This window comes from Rattus norvegicus, chromosome 5, assembly GCF_021556685.1.
Source record: "Rattus norvegicus strain SHRSP/BbbUtx chromosome 5, alternate assembly SHRSP_T2T, whole genome shotgun sequence".
Taxonomy (NCBI): Eukaryota; Metazoa; Chordata; class Mammalia; order Rodentia; family Muridae; genus Rattus; species Rattus norvegicus.
The window spans coordinates 116631158-116651254 of NC_141538.1; the positions used below are offsets into that span (position 1 = coordinate 116631158).

General features: G+C 40.4%; 1 long non-coding RNA gene across 3 annotated transcripts in view; it reads right to left on the reverse strand.

Moving 5' to 3' along the window:
• The window catches only part of LOC120102925 (uncharacterized), a 64290-nt gene that overhangs the window by 32689 nt on the left and 11504 nt on the right, over positions 1-20097 (reverse strand). Inside the window, exon 3 of one of the 3 annotated variants that reach the window (XR_015620357.1) lies at positions 10615-12313. The exons of the other annotated variants lie outside the window; for them this stretch is intronic. This is a non-coding gene — a long non-coding RNA (uncharacterized LOC120102925). Of the gene's footprint in view, positions 1-10614; positions 12314-20097 lie in introns of those variants that run through there. 3 annotated transcript variants of the gene reach the window in all.

Here is a 20097-nt window from a genome sequence, read left to right on the forward strand (position 1 = left end):
TTACCACTAAAGATGACATCATTTCCCCATCTGGCTCCTGGACATCCTCATCTGGGCATGAGGACCATTCCTTAATGGCCTCTGGGAGGACTCCTGGCATCTACAGATGCCTGTCCACGAGCCAGACAAATCCATCACCAATCTATGCTTCCAGGACCTTTCCAGCGCCTCAACCCAGAGCTTACTGAATTTGTGCCTCCCTTCTGAGCCTCTTACTTTTCCTCCTTTCCCCCCTGCCAGACCCACTTTCAATTCCATTAGAGTAATGGCTCCCTTTTGCTTGATCTTCACCCCTAATCAGCAGAAAGCAATCAGAGAGAATGACCTGGACTTACCCAGTACATAACAACCCAATAATAAAACGAAAGGGTGGGAATGAATGGCTCTAGCAGGCCGGAGCTTAGCACACACAGGCCCAAGCACGGCAAACATGGCACTGACAGGGTCTTCCTTTGCCCCTGCTCCCCCTTGTTGAACTGTCAGATCCTATTCCTGAAGCTTGCCACTGAAGTCTCGTCCCTCATTTGGTCACCGATTCATTCCTCGGACTGATTGCCCAGGTCCAACAATCAAAAAAAAAAAAAAATAATCAAGGTCCAGGAATCAAAAGTCATTATTTTGATTAACTTGACTAAAGTGTCTAGTCAGAACTTACCAACATGGCCTACCTCGTTCTAACACAGACTTCCCCCTTTTCTCCCTTTTAAAATTAACACTTGCAAAATTATTTGCTGCTGTTTCTGACCTATTCAGACTCAGACAATTGTCTCTCTGCCTTGCTTAATAAAGGATCTCTTTGCATGTGATCTGTGCCTGGGAACTGGTATTTGAGTATGGTCTGTGCCTAATCTCGGGTCTGGGAGGACACCCTGCAGTATGTGGGTCCCTCCAGTCAGAATGTTTCTCACACCAATAGAAAACAAACTAGAACAAATACTGATACCAGGAATGGGTGGGGTATAAGGAACGATTGTGCAAGCATTTGGAACTTTGGGCTAGAAAAGCTACTGAGCATTCAGAATTTAACACCGTGTTCTGTGGGGGTTTGGAAGATAAAAACACTGAGAACAATGCAGGCAATGGAAGCCTGGATAGTGAAGTTTCAAAGAAAAGCCAAGACTATCAGGGTCATTTGTAAGCTTTCTTTTGAATTAAGGATCTGAGGTTCTGAGCACCTGGGGATGCTAAAGCAGCAGCTGTGGTCAACGATAGACCAGACGACATGACAGGACATTGGCTTTACTGGGACATTAGGTGCCAGTGAGCTGGAGCTGAGAAACTGCCTTTAAGTAAGGAGAGAGCAGCATCACTAAACTGAAACCTTCTGGAACTATTTCCTCAGAGTCAGTACACCAGGGTTGTGGTCCAGAGGAGGCAAAGGCTCTCTGTGCTGGCAGCCAGACTTTGCAATAAGTAAGAGTCTCCCATGTGGTAGTGGCTTTGAAGTCTTGAAGGGTCATGGGATGAAGCTGAGGTTTGACACTGTAAGAGGCAGGAGAGCCTGGAAAGTATAACCTGGTTGCAGTGAAGACCTTAGGGTCATAGAGGTAGAAGAGGCTTGGTGAAGTGGCGTTTCTCCATGGTCTCTGCTTCAGTTCCTACTTTAAGTTCCGGCTATGTCTTCCCTTCATGATATGTTGTGGTCAGAATGTGTTGGCCAAACCAAAACGAAACAAAACCCCTTTCTCTCCAAGTTGCTTGTGGTCATCATGTTTTCCTCACAGCAAAAGAAAGCAAACTAAGACAGGAGTTTGAGGGTGGAATGAGATAAGTGCACAGCACGGAGCTTGATTCCCTGGGCTCTGTCTCTCTTCTTGAAGGACTTAGACATAAGACTGGCAGTATTATATTCCTAGGCTGAGAAGGCCAGCCCTGATGTAGTAGTCCTTGGTATCCAAGGTGCGACCCAAGATGAGGGTGGATGTGATTGCAGTCGTAGCCACACAGGAAGTCCCAGTCAAAACTTGGAATAAGGGATTGGTAGACATCCCAGACGAGGAATAGGGTAGAGCACACGATGTCAGGACCCACATTAAACATGCTCTAGCTGGTAAAGCTGATGAGTTCTGACTAAGGCACTGGGGCATGTCTAAGCCAGCCCCACAAAGCACTGTGGACTGCAATGGCTGTCTGTGGTTAGGAGAGGCAGAAACACAAGAATGTGGTCTTTCCTGTTTATTCTCCTCAGTCCTTACTACCACATCTTGAGGTTCAAAGCATTAACCTCACAGTCTAGCTGAGAAGATGATGGTCAGAAAACAAAACAAAAAAAAAAACAAACAAAACTACCAAACAACCAATCAATCAAACCACCACCACCAATAACAACAACAATAATAACAAAATATAACACAACAACAAAATATAACCCAACAGCTGCTGCAGTCCCTTAGGTAGTGTGGGGATAGCATCCAACCTCATGTCTGTCCAGTTGCAAAACCTTGGAGGGAACCCCAATTGTACCATCAGAGAAACAATCCTTCCTCACAACTTGCCTGTGGCTATAGTGTTTTTGTTGTGATGACCACCCTAAATGTTCAGAACTGACCTTGGGTACCCACTGCTTTGTAGGAAAAGAAAAATACAGCTGAGACAAGGAATACAACAGGCCCAGGATTTCTTCCGCATCTTAGAATCAAGGAGGAACTTAGTAGAAAATGGTGGGCCCTCAGCCGTGGAGGGGGGTATCCTCCTGTCCCGGGATCTTTCTACTACATACCTGGTCTCTAGGTGGGCAAGGATTCAGCAAGTTGCTTGTTGCACTGTGTTTAAAACCCCGTAGATAACACCTTGAAAGGTATAATCATTCTCTTAACAGTATTTCTACATGATTCTTTTGTATCTCTTGACTAAGTCAATCCCAAAGGAAATCATTGTGGTTCCTATTGTGAGACAATATCTTGGGGAAAGTATTTATAACCATATATAGATAAATAACAAAAATGTAACTATTCTTGAGCTAATAGAAGGGTTAATTTACTGAATACATATGTTTAGCTTTTATGAATTAAGAATTACAGTGTAGCCACAGTGGTTCCTGAGAATTTTGTTGCCTACTGAAGGGTTTTGCTTTTTCTTTTCCTAGACAAATCCAGCTTTGCTGAACAAATCATTTTCCGAAGGAATACACTGTATTATGAACAACATAAACATTCAAGAGAAACACAAACAAAAGACAACAACAAAACTAAGGCTGGCGGAGGGTGGGGAAGCAAGTATGAGGATGGTAGAGTAATGTCTTTTGCTGCAGAGTACAGTACTGATCAGCTGGGGTCCACACAAGGCAACTAGAAGGTACACCTACTCTCAGAGAGAGAGAGAGACTGGGCAGTTGGTCTTTACACCAGCTGAATAGAAGAATAGAAGTGTCAAGGGGAGCAGTAAAATTGTGATTAAAATGTCTCTCAGAATTCCCTGCTAGGAAAAGGCTGTCAGTGAACTGTGGGGAGGGGGGAGGGGGAGAAGCTGAACATTTAGGCTTGAATAATAAACTGAGATGCTATTTCTCTCTAGACTAGCATCATGTCCTTTTGCTTTTTTCTTCCATTCCTTCCATTCCTTGGTTAATGGCCTGTGAGTCCTTAGAGGGAACAGGCTATCTTAAAGTCTGAGTTCCCTGTACCTTAAAACAGGCCCTGACATTTAATGGATACGCAAAAGATTTATCAACACAAACCAAGACATCCTACTGCAGAACAGAATCCAGCAGAACAAAACATCCCTAGGATCTCATGTTTAGGTTAAACTAAATATGCATTAATATAAGTTACTTTAAGCAAATGTCAAAAAATTTTAGTGTCTTGGTCTCTGAGTGTTATAAAACCTTTAAATCTCATGTTTGATGACTTTCTTTTAGGTTTTTAAAATGTATTTATTATAAACACATATACATCAATGCATATGTGCGCCAGCACACACGCACACACACACACACATGCACACGCACACCCCTAATGACTATAATACTTCTTTTTTGCCTTGAACACAGAAAGCATCTGGCAGTGCCTGGGGATACTGCAGACTATCTCCTGAACAATATCGAATGGGGCACCCTTGTACCCTGGTCCAGAAATGCAGAGGCCTGCAGGACAAATAATTTTAGAATTCAAGACATATTCACAAATCACTACAATCAAAGAATTTAAAATGAAGGGCATTATCACTAAACAAGAGACTAATGACTGGGCAGCGCTATGTAATGTAATCACTTCAGATAGGGTCTCTGCTGGGTGACAGAGGAGCCTTTGTGCTCTCCAGTGTCTCATAAACAACCTTCACTGGTGCTGACAGCAGGACGGGGGAGTCTTGAATATACAAAGGGTTTTATTTTTGTTCCTTCTGTGATCTCTAAAGGAGAACTTCTGAATATTAGAAAATTCTATTACATTTGCAACCCTAGAAGTCATTTAAATAAAAATGAAGACTCCTGCTAATAAATTCAGGAATCTCAATTTAGTGCAGTCACCCATTCATTTTGTGGCCAAAAAATATTCTTTTATGCCCAGAAAAACCATTTGAAATCACTTATCCTTTGAGCACAAATGCTTCTAAAAGCCTGATTTGTATTTGTTTTAAGTCTTGCTATAAGCCTAGATTTGAAATTTTTCCCCATTAAAAATCAAAAATAACTCCTACTGAATAATCATTATTCATAGTTGAAATCCAAAATGTTTTATTTATTAATGTCTACTACATGGCACAGCCATGACACCTTTTCTTTGTGAGTGTCTTTACCATTTCATGTGTGTATGGTCCTCCTCCATGCTTCCCAGTGAGTTTCCTAATGGCTCCCTCTTCTGCACTCCCCCTGTCAGCTAAGAATACCCAAGAGCTCCCTTCGAACATTCACTGATTGAAGGACTGTGCTATTTCTACTTGCCTGCAGAAGTAAATCAAAAAAGCCTTGAGCCAGTGAGCCATGAGTTCTACCTTCAGTCTCTGGGTTGTATTTACAAAGTGAGGGAAGAGAAGGCTGCCTCACAGGTAATATGAAGGTTCGGTGGAGAGAGGTACAAAGTACCAGGTACCTGGTTAAAGCTTAACACTGAGGACAGGAAATGGCAGTTTTCGTCTTAGAAGTGTGGCTTTCATACATGTTGTACACCTTTATATCGGTTTCTACAGGTACAAAGTCTCATGCTTCATCACAAACCAATTTTGACTGAGCTCTTATTTATCAAGAGTACTGGAGTGGTCCCTGACAGTGGATCACGGGACCATCGATTTCAGGTTCAGGAGAGGGGACACATATAAAAGACAGACCAGGAACTGCAGAGCTCTACGCTCAGTACTTACTGAGCACTACAGCCCAGTCGATGGGTGCTACAAGCAACCCAGTCACCAGAAAGGCATGCTTATTAGGAACTGCTCAGGCAGAAACCATAAAGGCTGAAACAGGCCAACCCTGCCCTGCTGAGCTCTGTAAAACTGCAAGCAAGGAGTCTTCTGTCCTCCAATAAAGTCCGCCCTACTCCAGCGGTAACTCAAGCCAAGGCAGACACTGCAGTCTCTCTGATACTGTGTCCAGAACAGCGGGGGCCTTGCCAGATAAACCTTCTCCCCTAAAATACTAACATATTTCCCTAACCTGGCTTGTGTTTTTGAAATTGCCACAATATTCTTACACCAGAACAAAAAGTCCCTTCATATGGCCCATGTACATGGCAACAAATCCACCTCTTTCTCCAGCAGGCACCTCTGAGCTCAGGTCTCCTAGACCTGTTCATTCACTATCAGCCCAACTACTCTGAGACTTGACTTTTGAGCAATCTCTGTAGGTAGATTTTGACTTCTTCAACCACAGGTTAAATTCTCCTGCCTGCTCGTCTGACCCCAGTCACATGACTCCCTGTCTCAGGGAAAGCCACATGAAAGGCTTGTCTTCTTTAACTCAATATGTGATGTGGAAATATGATTCACCCTCCAATCTCCTTGTGGCAATCACACTTTTGGAAAGGCTACTTAGATGGAACCCTGATTCTTTATCTAGCTCTCACCAAACCTTCTCTTTCTAAGGTCATTCCAATTCTCTTACTCTTTAATCAACAAATTGTGCTTTGCATTACCCCAAGTGGACTTCTCAAAATGAATGCAAGGGCCTCCAAGCATGATTTTTGACTAGAAATATCTACTGTGGTGCAATCACCCTGGTATGACACTGATGGAAAATGTGCGCTGCATTCTGGTCCCTCTGCTTCATTCTTGTTCTTCCATGTATCCGAGGAGGAGCTTAATGATTACAGAATCTGTACCAAGTCTTTGATTGCCAGTATGTGTATCTCCAGAGCTCTTGTCCCCTACAGCATGACCAGCAATGTACCAGATGAGGATTCTCCCCCACGTCAAGTGCCAGAACGAGGGTGACTCTGAAGTCAGCTCCCTTCAACCCAAAATGAACACGGAGCCTTAATAAGAAATAACTTCTGTTGCAGAAGCCACTGAGGTTTTATCTCACTTCATCAGCACCTTCCACCCCATCCAAACTGGTCCACTTTGTGACTGGCATACCTCAGATGACTACAGGTATCCTGACTCAAGTCAGGTCTAAACTTGTCAGAAGCAGAACAGCTGGTTCTATCTTGGTTGTGGCAAGTCATCCAGCTAATGTGAAATCTTCTGGTTCTGACCTGAATCAACTCCATCTCAACTTTATCCAGTGGTTTCATTTTGAGCCTCAATACCCTGAGAGTCTGTGCCAGCTCCTCCCAGCCAGGCCATTCTTAAGGTATAATTTCCAAAGCACTGGCTTGGCTGTTCCTAGAGATGTCTGTGGAGAACATATTGTGCCACAAGTATTCACATACATCTCTTCAGGCCTACCCTTCTTCCAGCAGACACATGATGCACTTCCTGGTGTTTGTGCCAGGAACATGTATTCAGTTTTGGCATCGCCTGCCCTTTTAGTAGAGAGATTTATCAGGAAATTCCCTGATGGTATAAAAGCCACAGGAAATAACTGTACATACAATGATGACTTTGTTCCAAAGGTGACTTAATTGTTAAGGACAATTGAGAACACTGAGAACCTTTCATGGCTGAAACTCTGGAATGAAGCCCTCTCTTCCAAGCTTCCTGTCCCTATAATTCTTTTACATTTGTACAAAAATTTAGATGAACATTCTAAAAACGTTTCTCATACCATATTTAAAACACAACTTTTGTTTTTGATTCTATGTACCAATATGAACATCTACTTATAATAGTAACTAATATTTAGTAAATGCCTTGTGGGCAAGCTTTGTTCTAAACCAATTTCCCATTTTTTCTTTACTACAAACCTAAATTATGTTAATTATTGCCATCCTTTTAATAGTAGAAGATAATGAAGCATAGAAAACTTAATAACTCAAGATCACAAGAAATGTCTTGCCAAAGTTCTCAATCATAATTTTGTATTGACTAACAACATCAATAATAATGTAGTGGTTTGAATAGGAATGGTCCCAGAGGCTCATATATTTAAAGGATTGGTCATTAGGAATGGCACTACTTGACAGTTATTAGGAGGTATATCCTTGTTTAAGGAAGTGTGTCACTGGGAGTGGGCTTTGGGGCTTCAAATGCTCAAGGCAGGCTCAGGTCTCTCTCTCCCCTGCTTCCTGCAGATCAGGATGTTGAACTCTCATGTATGTCTTTGCCGCCATGTTTCCCACCATAACGATAATGAGTAAAACTGTCAGCAACTCAAAGCAAGACCCATTTCAATGCTTTCCTTAATAAGAGTTGCCATAGTCATGGTGTCTCTTCACAGCAACAGAATATTGACGAAGATGAATAATAACCACCTTTCTAGAATGTAAATTGCACATAAAACTTTTTTCATCTCATTCTGCCCTAATAGCCCTGGGAACATATAACCCTCTTGTCTGCAGGCAAGGAAAGCCAAGATTCTAAGACATTAAATAATTTGTTCAAAGTCAGATGGTTATAAGTGGGACTACATGACCTCATCTAAATGTCAAAGGTTATTTTAGAGTGAAATGCAGCTGATCCTTTTAAATTAGTGATGGGCAACAGAGGATGTCCCTTTTGTACTACATGATGCTGATTTCTGCTATCCTGTGACTAGGAGAGAGATAAACTGTGGCCTCATGAATTAGAAAAGAGAACACAGATGCACAGAGCATAGGACAACCTCCTCTTACTCATTGAAAAAGCTTAGAAAGTGAGGAATCATCACTGGAAGGAGCTATGGTCTTTTCGCTCTAGATCCACATTGTACTTGCAGAGCAGGGCTTAGCGAATGTCCCAGAGAAGGCCATATGGTAAACATGATTGGCTTTGTGTATCAAAACTTCTCTGCCCCTGCTGTTATACAGTGTAATGCCATCATTACAAGGAAGCAGTTACAGACAATGTTTGAATGATGGGGCCAGGCTACTCCCATTAAAGCCATGAAGAGACATCATAAGGTCTCTACTTCTGCTGTTCTACACTGCCATGACATTGCCACAAGGAAGTCGTCACAGACCACATATGAATGGGGGCTGTGCCCATTACACCAGGAAGAGACAATTGCTTCTCTTTTATAATCTGTACTATTACTGCTTGAAACACATTCCTTGCATCAGATTCCACATGTCTGCCATTGCGTCAACACATGTACTTATTGGGTCTTCTTCCATTATAAATATAGGACGCTTTCTGAGTCTTCTTCAAGAACTCTCCTTAAGGGGTTGGGGATTTAGCTAAGTGGTAGAGCACTTGCCTAGCAAACGCAAGGCCCTGGGTTCGGTCCCCAGCTCCGGAAAAAAAAAAAAAAGAAAAAAAAAAAGAACTCTCCTTAACTTAAACTGAATTCCAAGTTCAATCTCAGCAAAACCTCACAACAGAACAACAGCAACAATGAGGACAACAACAGCAGCAGCGGCAATACAACAACAGCAGCAGCGGCAATAACAAACCCGCCTTCCATTACTCACTCATGCACTGAACAATTATCGACTCACAGTTGTCAGTGAGAATGGCCTTTCGCTTACTTTACATACATTAAGTCCCCAATTCTCAACTTTATTTCTCTTACAGGTGAGACAACTGGGGCTTAAAAACATATCTTAGGGATACTGTTCATAAAGGGCAGGGCCAAAGGTCTAACATGCAGCCATGTTCCAGACCCCTGCTATGTAAAGCAGGCATTGCTGCCCTGTGAACGGAGATGTAGTAGTGTCCAACACACAGATCACCTCTGCTGGTGGAGTTGTAGCTCAGTGGGAAGACAGCTCTGACCTTTCATTTTACTCTGATTTTACCTTTTCAGAAGAGTTTCAAATAAGTATAAACCATTCCCATAGATCTGTTCCCTCAGATTGCTTCTCCCAAAGTTGACATCTCTCATAACCACACATTTAGTGGCACTAATAAGCTATCCAACCTACACATGCAAAAAGTGTTGATGTTCTAGCATCCAGTTCAGAAATGTCATATTGAACCTCTCCTTAGTGTTCTCCAATCTGTGACAATCTCTTAGACATCGTTTGTTAGCTATGAACTTGAAACTTTTGAAAATTATTGACCGGGTATTTTATGAAGAGCACCTAAGTTTGGCTGTATCTAATGTGCTTCCATAATTGCGTTGGTGTGATGGTTTCTATAACAGTGGAGAGAGAAGATCCATCATATTTTGGGGGAACAAATGCTGTTCATAGAAGGCATTGATACTGGTGAGCATTCAGTCAGTGTGCTATCTGGTAGATTTCTCTGCACAAAGTTACTCTTTTATTTTGTATCAATTAGAACTGAATACTAAATCCAGACCACACAGGATGGTAATTAAGTGGTATCCCCTGAAGGAATGAGTAATTACACTGGATTCTACGAGAAATCATTGCGATTTCAATGACATCACAATGTCTATTATTTAGGTTATAATCCTAGACTGTCATTACGTATTTGCTCTTTGAATTGTTTCAACTTTTGCCATTGGGGCCTTTTGTATATAGGCTATTGCATCTTGTTCATGTATATTCTTTTTATAGTGCTGGCTTGCTTGCTTGAGATATATCAACAGCTCAGGTTTAGCTCTACACACTCAGGCTGGCCTTTACCTTTGAATCATACTCTCCAACAAAGCATTGTTAAGTGGAAATCACCACTTCTTTATTTTTAGAGACCTCTTCTTCCTCTTATTACAAGATGGTACAAGCTCATCTCTGCTTACCTGTGACAGCCCTAGAGTCAGTCATTTCTGCAAAGAACCCTTGTTTTCTCATTGACAAATGCTATTTAAAGTCAAGACCTTGATGCCAGGGGTTTTTAGGTCCTCTCAGGAAAGCAAATAGAAAATATATGTGTTAATATACATATGTCATATACATATGAAAACTTTAAATGAATAAATCATTCCATTAATGATTTTTATCAAGGAAAATCACACAGTCTTAAGTGAGTATCTAATATAGACAGATAGAGTAATTACATCAAAGTAGTCTTTGTTACAGAAGGACCACTAATGATAAAGTCTACTAATCAGTTAGGAATCATTCAGATGAGTGTGCAGACAGAGACCATCTCTGATGGAAGGAATATCACTGATGAAGTACTCTAGGAGAGGAGAAAATTAACTGCAAAGAAGCAAACACACACACATGCTTGAAAGCCAGGCAACAAAATCCAGATTGTCATGATGCAGAGGGGTGCCACTAAAGAGATTTTATTTCAGTAGAAGGGAACATTCTCCTTCACAAAGAAATGAAAGCTCATGTGAAATAGAGTTTTTCTACTTGCTCAGTATCCCTTACTACCTCCACCTATAAACTTTTCTCATATGGTATACATCTATAAGAATTAATATGGTATCTTGCATCACTTTGGAGCACTAGAATTGTTTATTAACAATCTTTGTATCTCACCAAGGTCCTGTCTGTAAAGAAGATTCACTTGAAATACTTTAATACCTTTGTTATATAATGTGCTATCATTTGTTTGCATTATTTTTTTTCATTTACTCAGTCCTTGGAAGGGGAAAGAACTCCCTGAGTAAGTCAGTCCTATGAAATCAACTATTGTAATAGTTAATCTTCATTGTCAACTTCTTTGTATTGAGAGATTACTAGAAGATCTGTAAAGTTTACCTCTGGGCATTTTCAGAAATAAGATCCTGAGGGCTCTGCCCTAATCCATTGTTCATTTACTTAGAGCTTCAAAATTTGAAAAGACTGGGCATTGATGGAACTGTGGTAGGGCCTAGCTGGAGGAACTGGGTTGCCAGGGAATGGCTTTAATGGATCTATCCTAACTTTACCTTTGCTGTGTACAGCTTTTTACTTTCTGGCAATCATAAAATGAATAGCCCTCTTTCACTGAGCCCTTCTGCCATGGTATTAGACCTAAACATTACCAGTGTGCCTCCTGTGTCTGGCTTTGAGCACAGAAACACAGAGACACAAAACCTAGCAATAAAACATCTGAAATTGTGACCCATATTTCAACTTTCCTTCTTTCTAATTGTTTCTTGGATGCTTGTCACAGCAGGGAAGTCTAATACATCTGTGCAGCCCTTAGACAGTAAAGGATGCCCCACTCTACTACTGCACACGTTCAGCCCATCAAGGTGGTCTCACCCTCACAGATAAGGCCTGTGGCGAGTGATGAGTATCTCACACTTGCTGTCAGTTGCAGTGGCTCCTGAGCACTCAGTGAGCTTCACCAAAGAAGTCCTGTATCCTATCTGCTAGTATACTGTCCAAACTCCTGTAGACCAGGCTACTGAAACACATATAGACATCGGAGACGTTGAAGCTTCATTGTTGGAACTTGCTATTTAAAGGTAGCAGTATTCCACATCCAGACAGTTCTTTTGAGCTTGGCACTAGGTAGGGGACTCCCTTTTCTTAGCAGGGCTTCCTCTTCTCTGTCTGATTTGGGGAGCCCAACCTCTATATCCTCTACCTGCAGAGTGTCCTGTAGCTTTGCTGAGATTACAGGTTCAGCTTCCTTCCTACTAACTACCTGTCCAGCAAGCACCTAGAACTCCTAGACTTCCTCTCCATGCAAATGGGGCATTCTTAGGTACTCTAAGCTCTGGCCAATGATTCTTACCGACCCTGGAAATTCCTACCCCCTTCCTAAAACACATACAGTCATTGATTCACCCTGAGTAAAGTTGAGCTGCTTCTCTGAAGCTAATCCTTGGAAGTCTGTCATTTCTGTAGTACTCACTGCCCTTCCAAACCCTGTTGACTCTGCTCCCTTTGTCTTCATGGGCCAGTGGCCAACAGTTCCCAGGGAGAAGGGAGGACAACACTTCATGGTCATCAAAGTGTCCACTGGAAAGTCAGGCATGAGAAGCGAACCTGTAATCCTGGTGATTCAAAGGCTGAAGCAAAATAAAAGTTTGAAGTCAGCCTGGGATATATAGGAAGACCTTATCTATCTGTCTGTCTATCTATCTATCTATCTATCTATCTATCTATCTATCTATCTATCTATCTATCTATCTATCTATCTACTTAAAAAAGCGCAGTTGGAACCAAAGCTAATGTTGTAGCATATCTAATCAATAAGTTAGGGCACATCACTAACTGCAAGTGCTTTACTGGGACAGGTGCCCTATAAAATTGATACAGGCATTTATGTTCAACCTTATGCGTAAATACTAATGTGGAGACACAGAAGCATAAAGGAACTGGGGCTAACAGAGCAACTGCGAATGAATACAAGGATTCTTCAGCAGTCCGAGCACTCCAGGCATGGCAAGACTCTGCCTTAATGAAGTAGAAAGTAATCGAGACAGACGCCCAACTTAACTTTATACCAACACACACACACACACACACACACACACACACACACACACACACACACACGCACACAGAGAGAGAGAGAGAGAGAGAGAGAGAGAGAGAGAGAGAGAGAGAGAGATGCATACACATGCAAAAATTCTTCTCAATAAATGATGCATCAATTATAAAAGGAAAGGGCAGTGTAAGGAAAAAAACAAATAAAAATAAAAGTAAAACTTAACAAAACTGATGAGATTCTGTAAAAGAGGAATAAATGCTTACATTCAACAACTAGAAAGATTTCAGATTACTGACATACTGATACAACTCAATAAACTAGCAAAATAAGAATAAACAATGCAAAATTAGTAGAAGGAAAGAAATATCAAAGATTGGACGATATTAAAAATAAACATGTTGCTTTTAAAATATAAAAATTGTACATTTTTAGCTACACTAACCTAAAAAAACAAAAAAATCAGATTTGAGGAAGGAGATACTACTTCTGTCCTCATTTTTTAATGTCAACTTGACACAAACTAGTGACTTGGACAGGAAAGGCTCCATTGGAGAACTGTTTTCATTAGAACGGCCTGTGGCTGAGTCTATGAGAAACTGTCTAGGTTGATGATGAATGAGTGAGTGCCCAGCTCACTACTGTGGTCAGCACCAATACATAGCCACATGGACCTTTGCTGTATAAAGAAAGCTAGATGAACATGAGCCAGCAGCAGCATTCCTTCAGTTTTAGGTCCTGATTGAGCTTCTGCTCTGACTCCCTCAGTGATGAACTGTTACCTCGAAGTAAAAGCAAATAAACCCTGTTCCCCACATTGGTTTTGGTCAGAGAGCTTTACCACAGCAACAAAAATCCAACTGAACAAACAATTAGAATCTCCCTACCTTTTAGAAATAAATCAACTTCTAGATCTCTCTCTCTCTCTTTCTCTCTCTCTCTCTCTCTCTCTCTCTCTCTCTCTCTCTCTCTCTCTCTGTGTGTGTGTGTATCTTTATCTCTCTCTCTCTCTCTCTCTCTCTCTCTGTGTGTGTGTGTGTGTGTATCTTTATCTCTCTCTCTCTCTCTGTGTGTGTATGTATGTATCCCGTATCAAAATTGAACCACTAATCCATATAAATTTTGACCTTTCAAATAAGCAATAAAAGGAATTGAACCAGGAATTTAAATCTTCCAACAAAGAAAAGCCCAGCTGTAGGACAAAAACCCCTCCACCTCATCTCTTTTGTTCTCTTTCTAGCCAATTGGAGAAAATCGCGCCCCATTCTTTCTGGGGGAGCAACAACCACCTTTCTTATTTTTTCTGTGCTAGAACCTTTAAAATTGCCATGTGCCAGTGAGCCACTGCTGTCTTTGCCTGATCCAGAAGCACCCCACTTATTCTTCTGGGTTAAATAAAGCTTCTTTGTGCCAAGAATTTGGTGTCTGGGTGTGTTCTGCACTGACTCCAAGGCCCCCTAAAGAACTAACCCCAGTTCTTCCAAAATTATTCCAAAGAATTAACATCCAAAATTCTCAGTGAAATACTATCAAACTCAGGAGCACAAGCACATAGAACTCATTGTAAAAATTGATTATGTGGGATTTATCCAAAGGATGCATGAATGGCTCAACATGCAAACTAATGTGCATAATACATCACATCAAAATAATAAAGGACAGAAACCATATTATTATCTCAGTAGAAGCAGAAAATAGCCCTCAGAAATTGGGGATACAAAGAGGAATTTGACCTTCTTTCACTTCAGATGATTCTCCATTGGGAAGGGTCAGAATCTGAACATTCTGTGAATTCCCACTTTCACTATCATAACCTAGAATATATGTGAAGCCTACATGGTTGAAGTCCCCTAAGCACAGCTGGAATGAGCAAGGGAAGTGGCCAGGTTGTCAGGTCAACAAGAGAATCATCATGCTCCTGATCAAAACGGATGGACTTCATGCACTCAGGTCTGTCTACACAACAGTAGGTAGGGAATGGTTTTGTTAAAGAATGACTTAATGAGAACAATCATCCAGTATGAACATTAATCACACAGAATCTATTTTGATTTTATATATATTTGCACGTATGTATTGTTAAATTTTTCTTAAAGGCTTATTTATGGATTATAATTTACATAAGATCACTAAAATCTATAAATATTCACAAAACTAAGAAATTGCTATCATTATGAATATTTTGACTATGATTATGATCTTTGCCATTTCTCTGTGTAGCCAAGCCTGGCCTCCAATTCATGTCTCTGCCTTCAAAGTGCTACAATAATAGGGATGTATCATCATGCTTGGTACATTATAATCTAGCCTAAATATTGGCTTGCCTAAATGAATTTCACTCTCTTTTCGATGCTACAAAATACTGCTTCATGAGGATATGAGACCATGGATTAATGACCCTATAGCTTTTGTAGGACTAGTGATACTAATGAGGCCAGAGAGACCTTTATCTCAGATAATAAAACTAAACAAATAGCACATGCAAAATTTGAGTTATCCTTGTAATGGTACTGCAACTTTGGGTCTATAAAAGAAAGGTTATTTGCACTGTATGTGTGTATACATTAGTATACAGCTATTTGCCTTTTTCTTATTCACATAAAATATGAAGGCCAGTCAGATGATGATACTTGTCACATGCAAAAATTTACACAGAAGGCTTTTATGATGTCCTCTTTTTAACCATTGAAGCCACTCTCCACAGGGTATTTTATATTAAAAATCCTGAGACTAAGTTATGGGTTATATTGTACTAAATGTATGGTTTTCAATTCCCCTGTCAACGTTCTGGGAGCACTTAGTTGAAAAGACTATGAGGCAGTTTGCTTTTCTTGTGGCTGTGATAAGACCTGGGCCTGTCAGTAAAGGGGTTTCCAGAGAGGATTCCTGAGGCTTTGGGTTGAATTAAAAAGAAGAAAATGAGTGGAGCACCAGTGTTCTCATTCCCTGGCTCCCAGCTGGAGACAGTGTGGCCAGCTGCCTCATACTCATGCCACCACCACGGCTACTCTGCTCTTCTTGCAATGGTGGACTGTTTCCCTCAAACTGTGAGCCAACATAAACCTTTCCTTCCCTAAGTTGCTTGTGCTAGTTGTTTGTTACAGCAACTAGAAAAGTAACAAATGTACATATCTAATCATTTTTGAAATGATTAATAATTTTCAAATAATATTCCAGCAAAAAGGAATGATGTATTTAAACACACACACACACACACACACACACACACACCATTAAAATATAATGATTAAGCATCTGGCCATAGTGACAAGGGCCTCAAATCCCAGCTACTCGAGAGGCTATGGTAGGGGCATCACAAGTTTGGGTCCTGATTGAGCTATACAGAGATAGCTCCAAGCCATCCTGGACAATTTAATTAAACTGCATCTCAAAATAAGAGGTGGAGGCTGGAAGGCTTGGATACAGCTCAGTTGCAAAGTATATTCATGCAGCCACTGATTTAATCTTGACACCACTAAAGTTCACATGACTCAAGTTCACAGGGTGCTATCTTTTGTCTTGGAAATGTCCCTCAAAGACACGTGTCCATCTTGGTTCTACTGAGAGCTAGTAAAATACTTAAGAGACCGAGCTCATTGGCAGAGTCTAGGCACCGGCGGTGTACCCTTACAGATCACAGGATCATTCTCTGTTCCACACCCTCTGTGAGTTGGAGGGGTTGGGCTACCAGGCATTTCCGAATCACCACAAGTCTCAAAACACCGTAGCCAGTGAATCATAGTCTGAAACCTATAAAACTGAACCAAAGCAAACCTTCGCCTTCATGAACAGATCAGCTCATGGATCTGTTTCAGCAAAGGAAATATAGAACAATGGGTAGCCAAAAAATCCTGATGTTGGTCCTGAAATTACTGCTCTTAGATAATTTGTCCAGCTTCCTTTGTGAGACTATTCTAGATGTGACATGGGTCAGCAGAGGCCCTCGTTCTCGTCCTTTTTATCAACAGAGCCTCCTTTTCTCTTCTCTGCTGAAAGTAGTTTTTCAGGACACAGGAGGTGAATTGAGATCTTTTGGGCATAAATTGTTCTTGTAATCAAACAAAAGTAACCACAGGGTAGAGGAGAATATAAGAAGTAAAAGACTCAACAAGTGCAATATTTTAATCCCTGTCCTCTGATTCCAATTATACCCTGCATTGATTTTTAAGATGCAGAGATTATTCTCTTATTACAATCTTAACCAATGAAATAGGGAACAAAGACAAAAAAATTAATAATGACGCTTTAGTTGCTTTCATTTTTTGACATGATCAGCTTGATTACTTTTTATGTTCATTCAAGAGTTTTGTATTTCGGAGGGAACTTTTCTTGAGATTGTTCATATGTCCCAGATGTGACCTACTTTCATTCTGGGAAATGAATACTGAGTGTGCCACCAGCAAGTCAAGCAGGCATGGCTATTCAGGAGCTATTTATGTGACATGCTTATGGGAACCAAATATGCAAGCCCAGCTGGCCACTGGAACCTTAACTGAGCTTGTACTATGTACTGAGTGATATATTTCAGGCCCCCAAGTGGCAAAAACAAAGACACAGAGTAGTTAGTTCTTGGACTAATTTAAAAGAAAAGCAATAACACAGCCACAAGGTAAAAGAAACAAATGCAAAAAATAAGAGCAGTGCAAACTGTGACCAATATTAGAAGTTAAAGAAAGGCAGAGAAGCACGCCATCCATTCAATGTAGGCATTTATTTTGACCAAAGACAGTTCAGGAAAGCTTCACAGATGTGGTACAATTAGAGCAAGCTAAAGTTTAATTACATTATCAAATTAATTTAATTACACTGTTGGCTATTGGTTTGTCATATTTAAAGAAACTGAAGACAGCATAAAGATACCTGCACTTCTAAATTTACCAAGGCACAATTCACAGTAGCCAAGTAATGGACTCCGCCAAGATGCCTATCAACAGAAGAGTGAATAAAGAAAATGGCATGTGAACACATAATGGAGTGTTATTACTAATCCATTGAGAGAGACATGAGAGACATGGAGATCATCATGTCAAGTGGAATAGGTCAGATTCATAATGATAAGTGTTGGTTATTTAATTTCATCCGTGGAATAATAATAACAAAAAGACAAGAAGAGGAATATTGGTAGGAAATTAAGGTAACTGGGATAAAAGAAGATGACTAGGATCAAAGCATCTCAACTGCATGCATGAAAACGTTGTAATGAAGAACTCTGTGTGTGTGTGTGTGTGTGTGTGTGTGCGTGCGTGCGTCTGTGTGCTCACACGCCATGTGGCACACACACATACACACAGAAATAGTCTTTTTAAATGCTTAAATTAAACGTAGAGTCTTCTCAATTCAGTCATTACCTATCTATAGACAAATGTTCTACTTGTATCAATGAAGCAAAAAGACAATGTGAGAAAAGAGTTGGACATTAAATAAAGGTAGTTAAAATCTGTAATCTGGTTTTCTTTTGAAATATAAAATTTTCATGATGTTATTTCATCCTTTTGTTTATTTTAAACTGAGCTGTCTGGTAGTGTATGTTGCATCCATGATACTTTGTATCCATTGTCATTATCCAATTCTAGATATCTAATTCTATAGTTGTGATGGCTGCTTTTGGTTATCATTTTGACTACATCTGGAATAAAACCCAAGCAGGTGGGCCTATCTGCAAGAAGTTTTTCTTGGTTTGACTTTTTTAGGTGGAAGACATCCTAAATCTGCTTATACCAGATAGGACATGTAAGAAGGGAGTTTTTGCTTTTTGGTAGGATATAACTCACATCTTAATTAAAAAACAGACAGATGTGGTCAGACTCATTCATGATAAATGACAAGCAAGAAGCCATTCAAAGTTAACTCCTCCAGATGTGCTTGCCATATGTCTCCTTTTTTTTTTTATCTATAAAAGCCAAAGCTGTCTCAGCTATTGGTGCAGAAAGACTGAGCCTGCTTTAGGCATCCCTTCAAACAGTATGGACCTTACTTGTCATCAGTTCATGAATTCTAGCATTCATGACCTGTCTTTGGTTGATCTACCTCTGAGAGAATCTTACTGGTCTTTTTTATGTATAAGAGCCACACACCTTATTGGTCACAAAGCAGAAAGTCATGCCTGTCTTAGATTGCCATCCCAAAGCAAAGCTCTTACTTGTCATTGGCATGTGAATAATATTGTATTTGTGGCATGGCTTAGGTTAAGAAGAATTTCAAGCTGGTCTTATTTCTGTAAAAGCTCTGATGATTCCCCTCAAAGGAACAGATAATAGACATGCTTACATAAGATCAGAAAGCCAAGTCCTGCTATGCCCAATAAGAGAGATTTAAACTAGGACCATGAAGGAAAAATGGCATGTAACTTTTTCAGAATATCATTTGCAAGGGTAGGAGTGTCAAAGGACAAGGATTTGCATTTCTTAAACTTATAACCTCCTTATGTAGGGCTAATAAATCTAAAGAAGTATTAGTATTATGCCATATACCTTGAAGGTACCTCCCTATTTTGATCCAATTATGCTGACTCTCATACATTTTTTGGAGTTATACAAAGCCATAGATATCTAGCATGATGATTCCAAATGGCTTCTGACTTTCATTTCTTGTACCTCATTTCCCATGATCTGTACTATATCATATAAAGTGTCAATTCTTTGTTCTAACCATCTATCCAAATCCTCTTGAATGCTGGGGGTGCTGGTTACATTTTCAGCAAGATGCGTAACAAACTAGCTGTTTGGACCTCTTATGCTAAAGCTAATGCAGAAGTGGTAACACTGGCCGTAAGAGCTTTGAGAGCAACAACACTGGCAATGATCAGCCCAACCATATGTTTGCTCCTCGCCAGAGGGTGAACTAATTCTTTCAATATTTGTAAGCCATTTTCAGAATCCCAGAGTTCAGATAAATTTACTGGAATCATAATAAAAGCTGGTCAGGGTACTTCTATTACAGATCGACAATTGCACAGTGCAGAAACACAATTAAACAAAAAACAGTTCAAACAAGAAACAGTGAACTCCTTATCAGAGCCATTAGCAAAGGTAACATTCCCAATTAGTAAAAGATTAGGTGGGGCAATGTAGGATGTTACATTTACCATAATCCCATAACCTGTCACATTTTTACACACAACAAACCCAGCAACATACAAGGCAGCTGCCAATTTTCAAATGTCTCTGAAAATGTCCAGAATCAACCGTCCAAATGCCCACTGTCAATTCCTTTTGTTCAATATTAGATTGATTTCCAGACCAGTCTATGATTCAGTAGCAATAACCAGTCACATTAAAGGGAAGAGGAGGGTCATTATAACAACTTCTCTATTTGATCGATTTTTTGAAGGTAGGTTCCACAGTCTCTGTGTTCCCTGTCCCG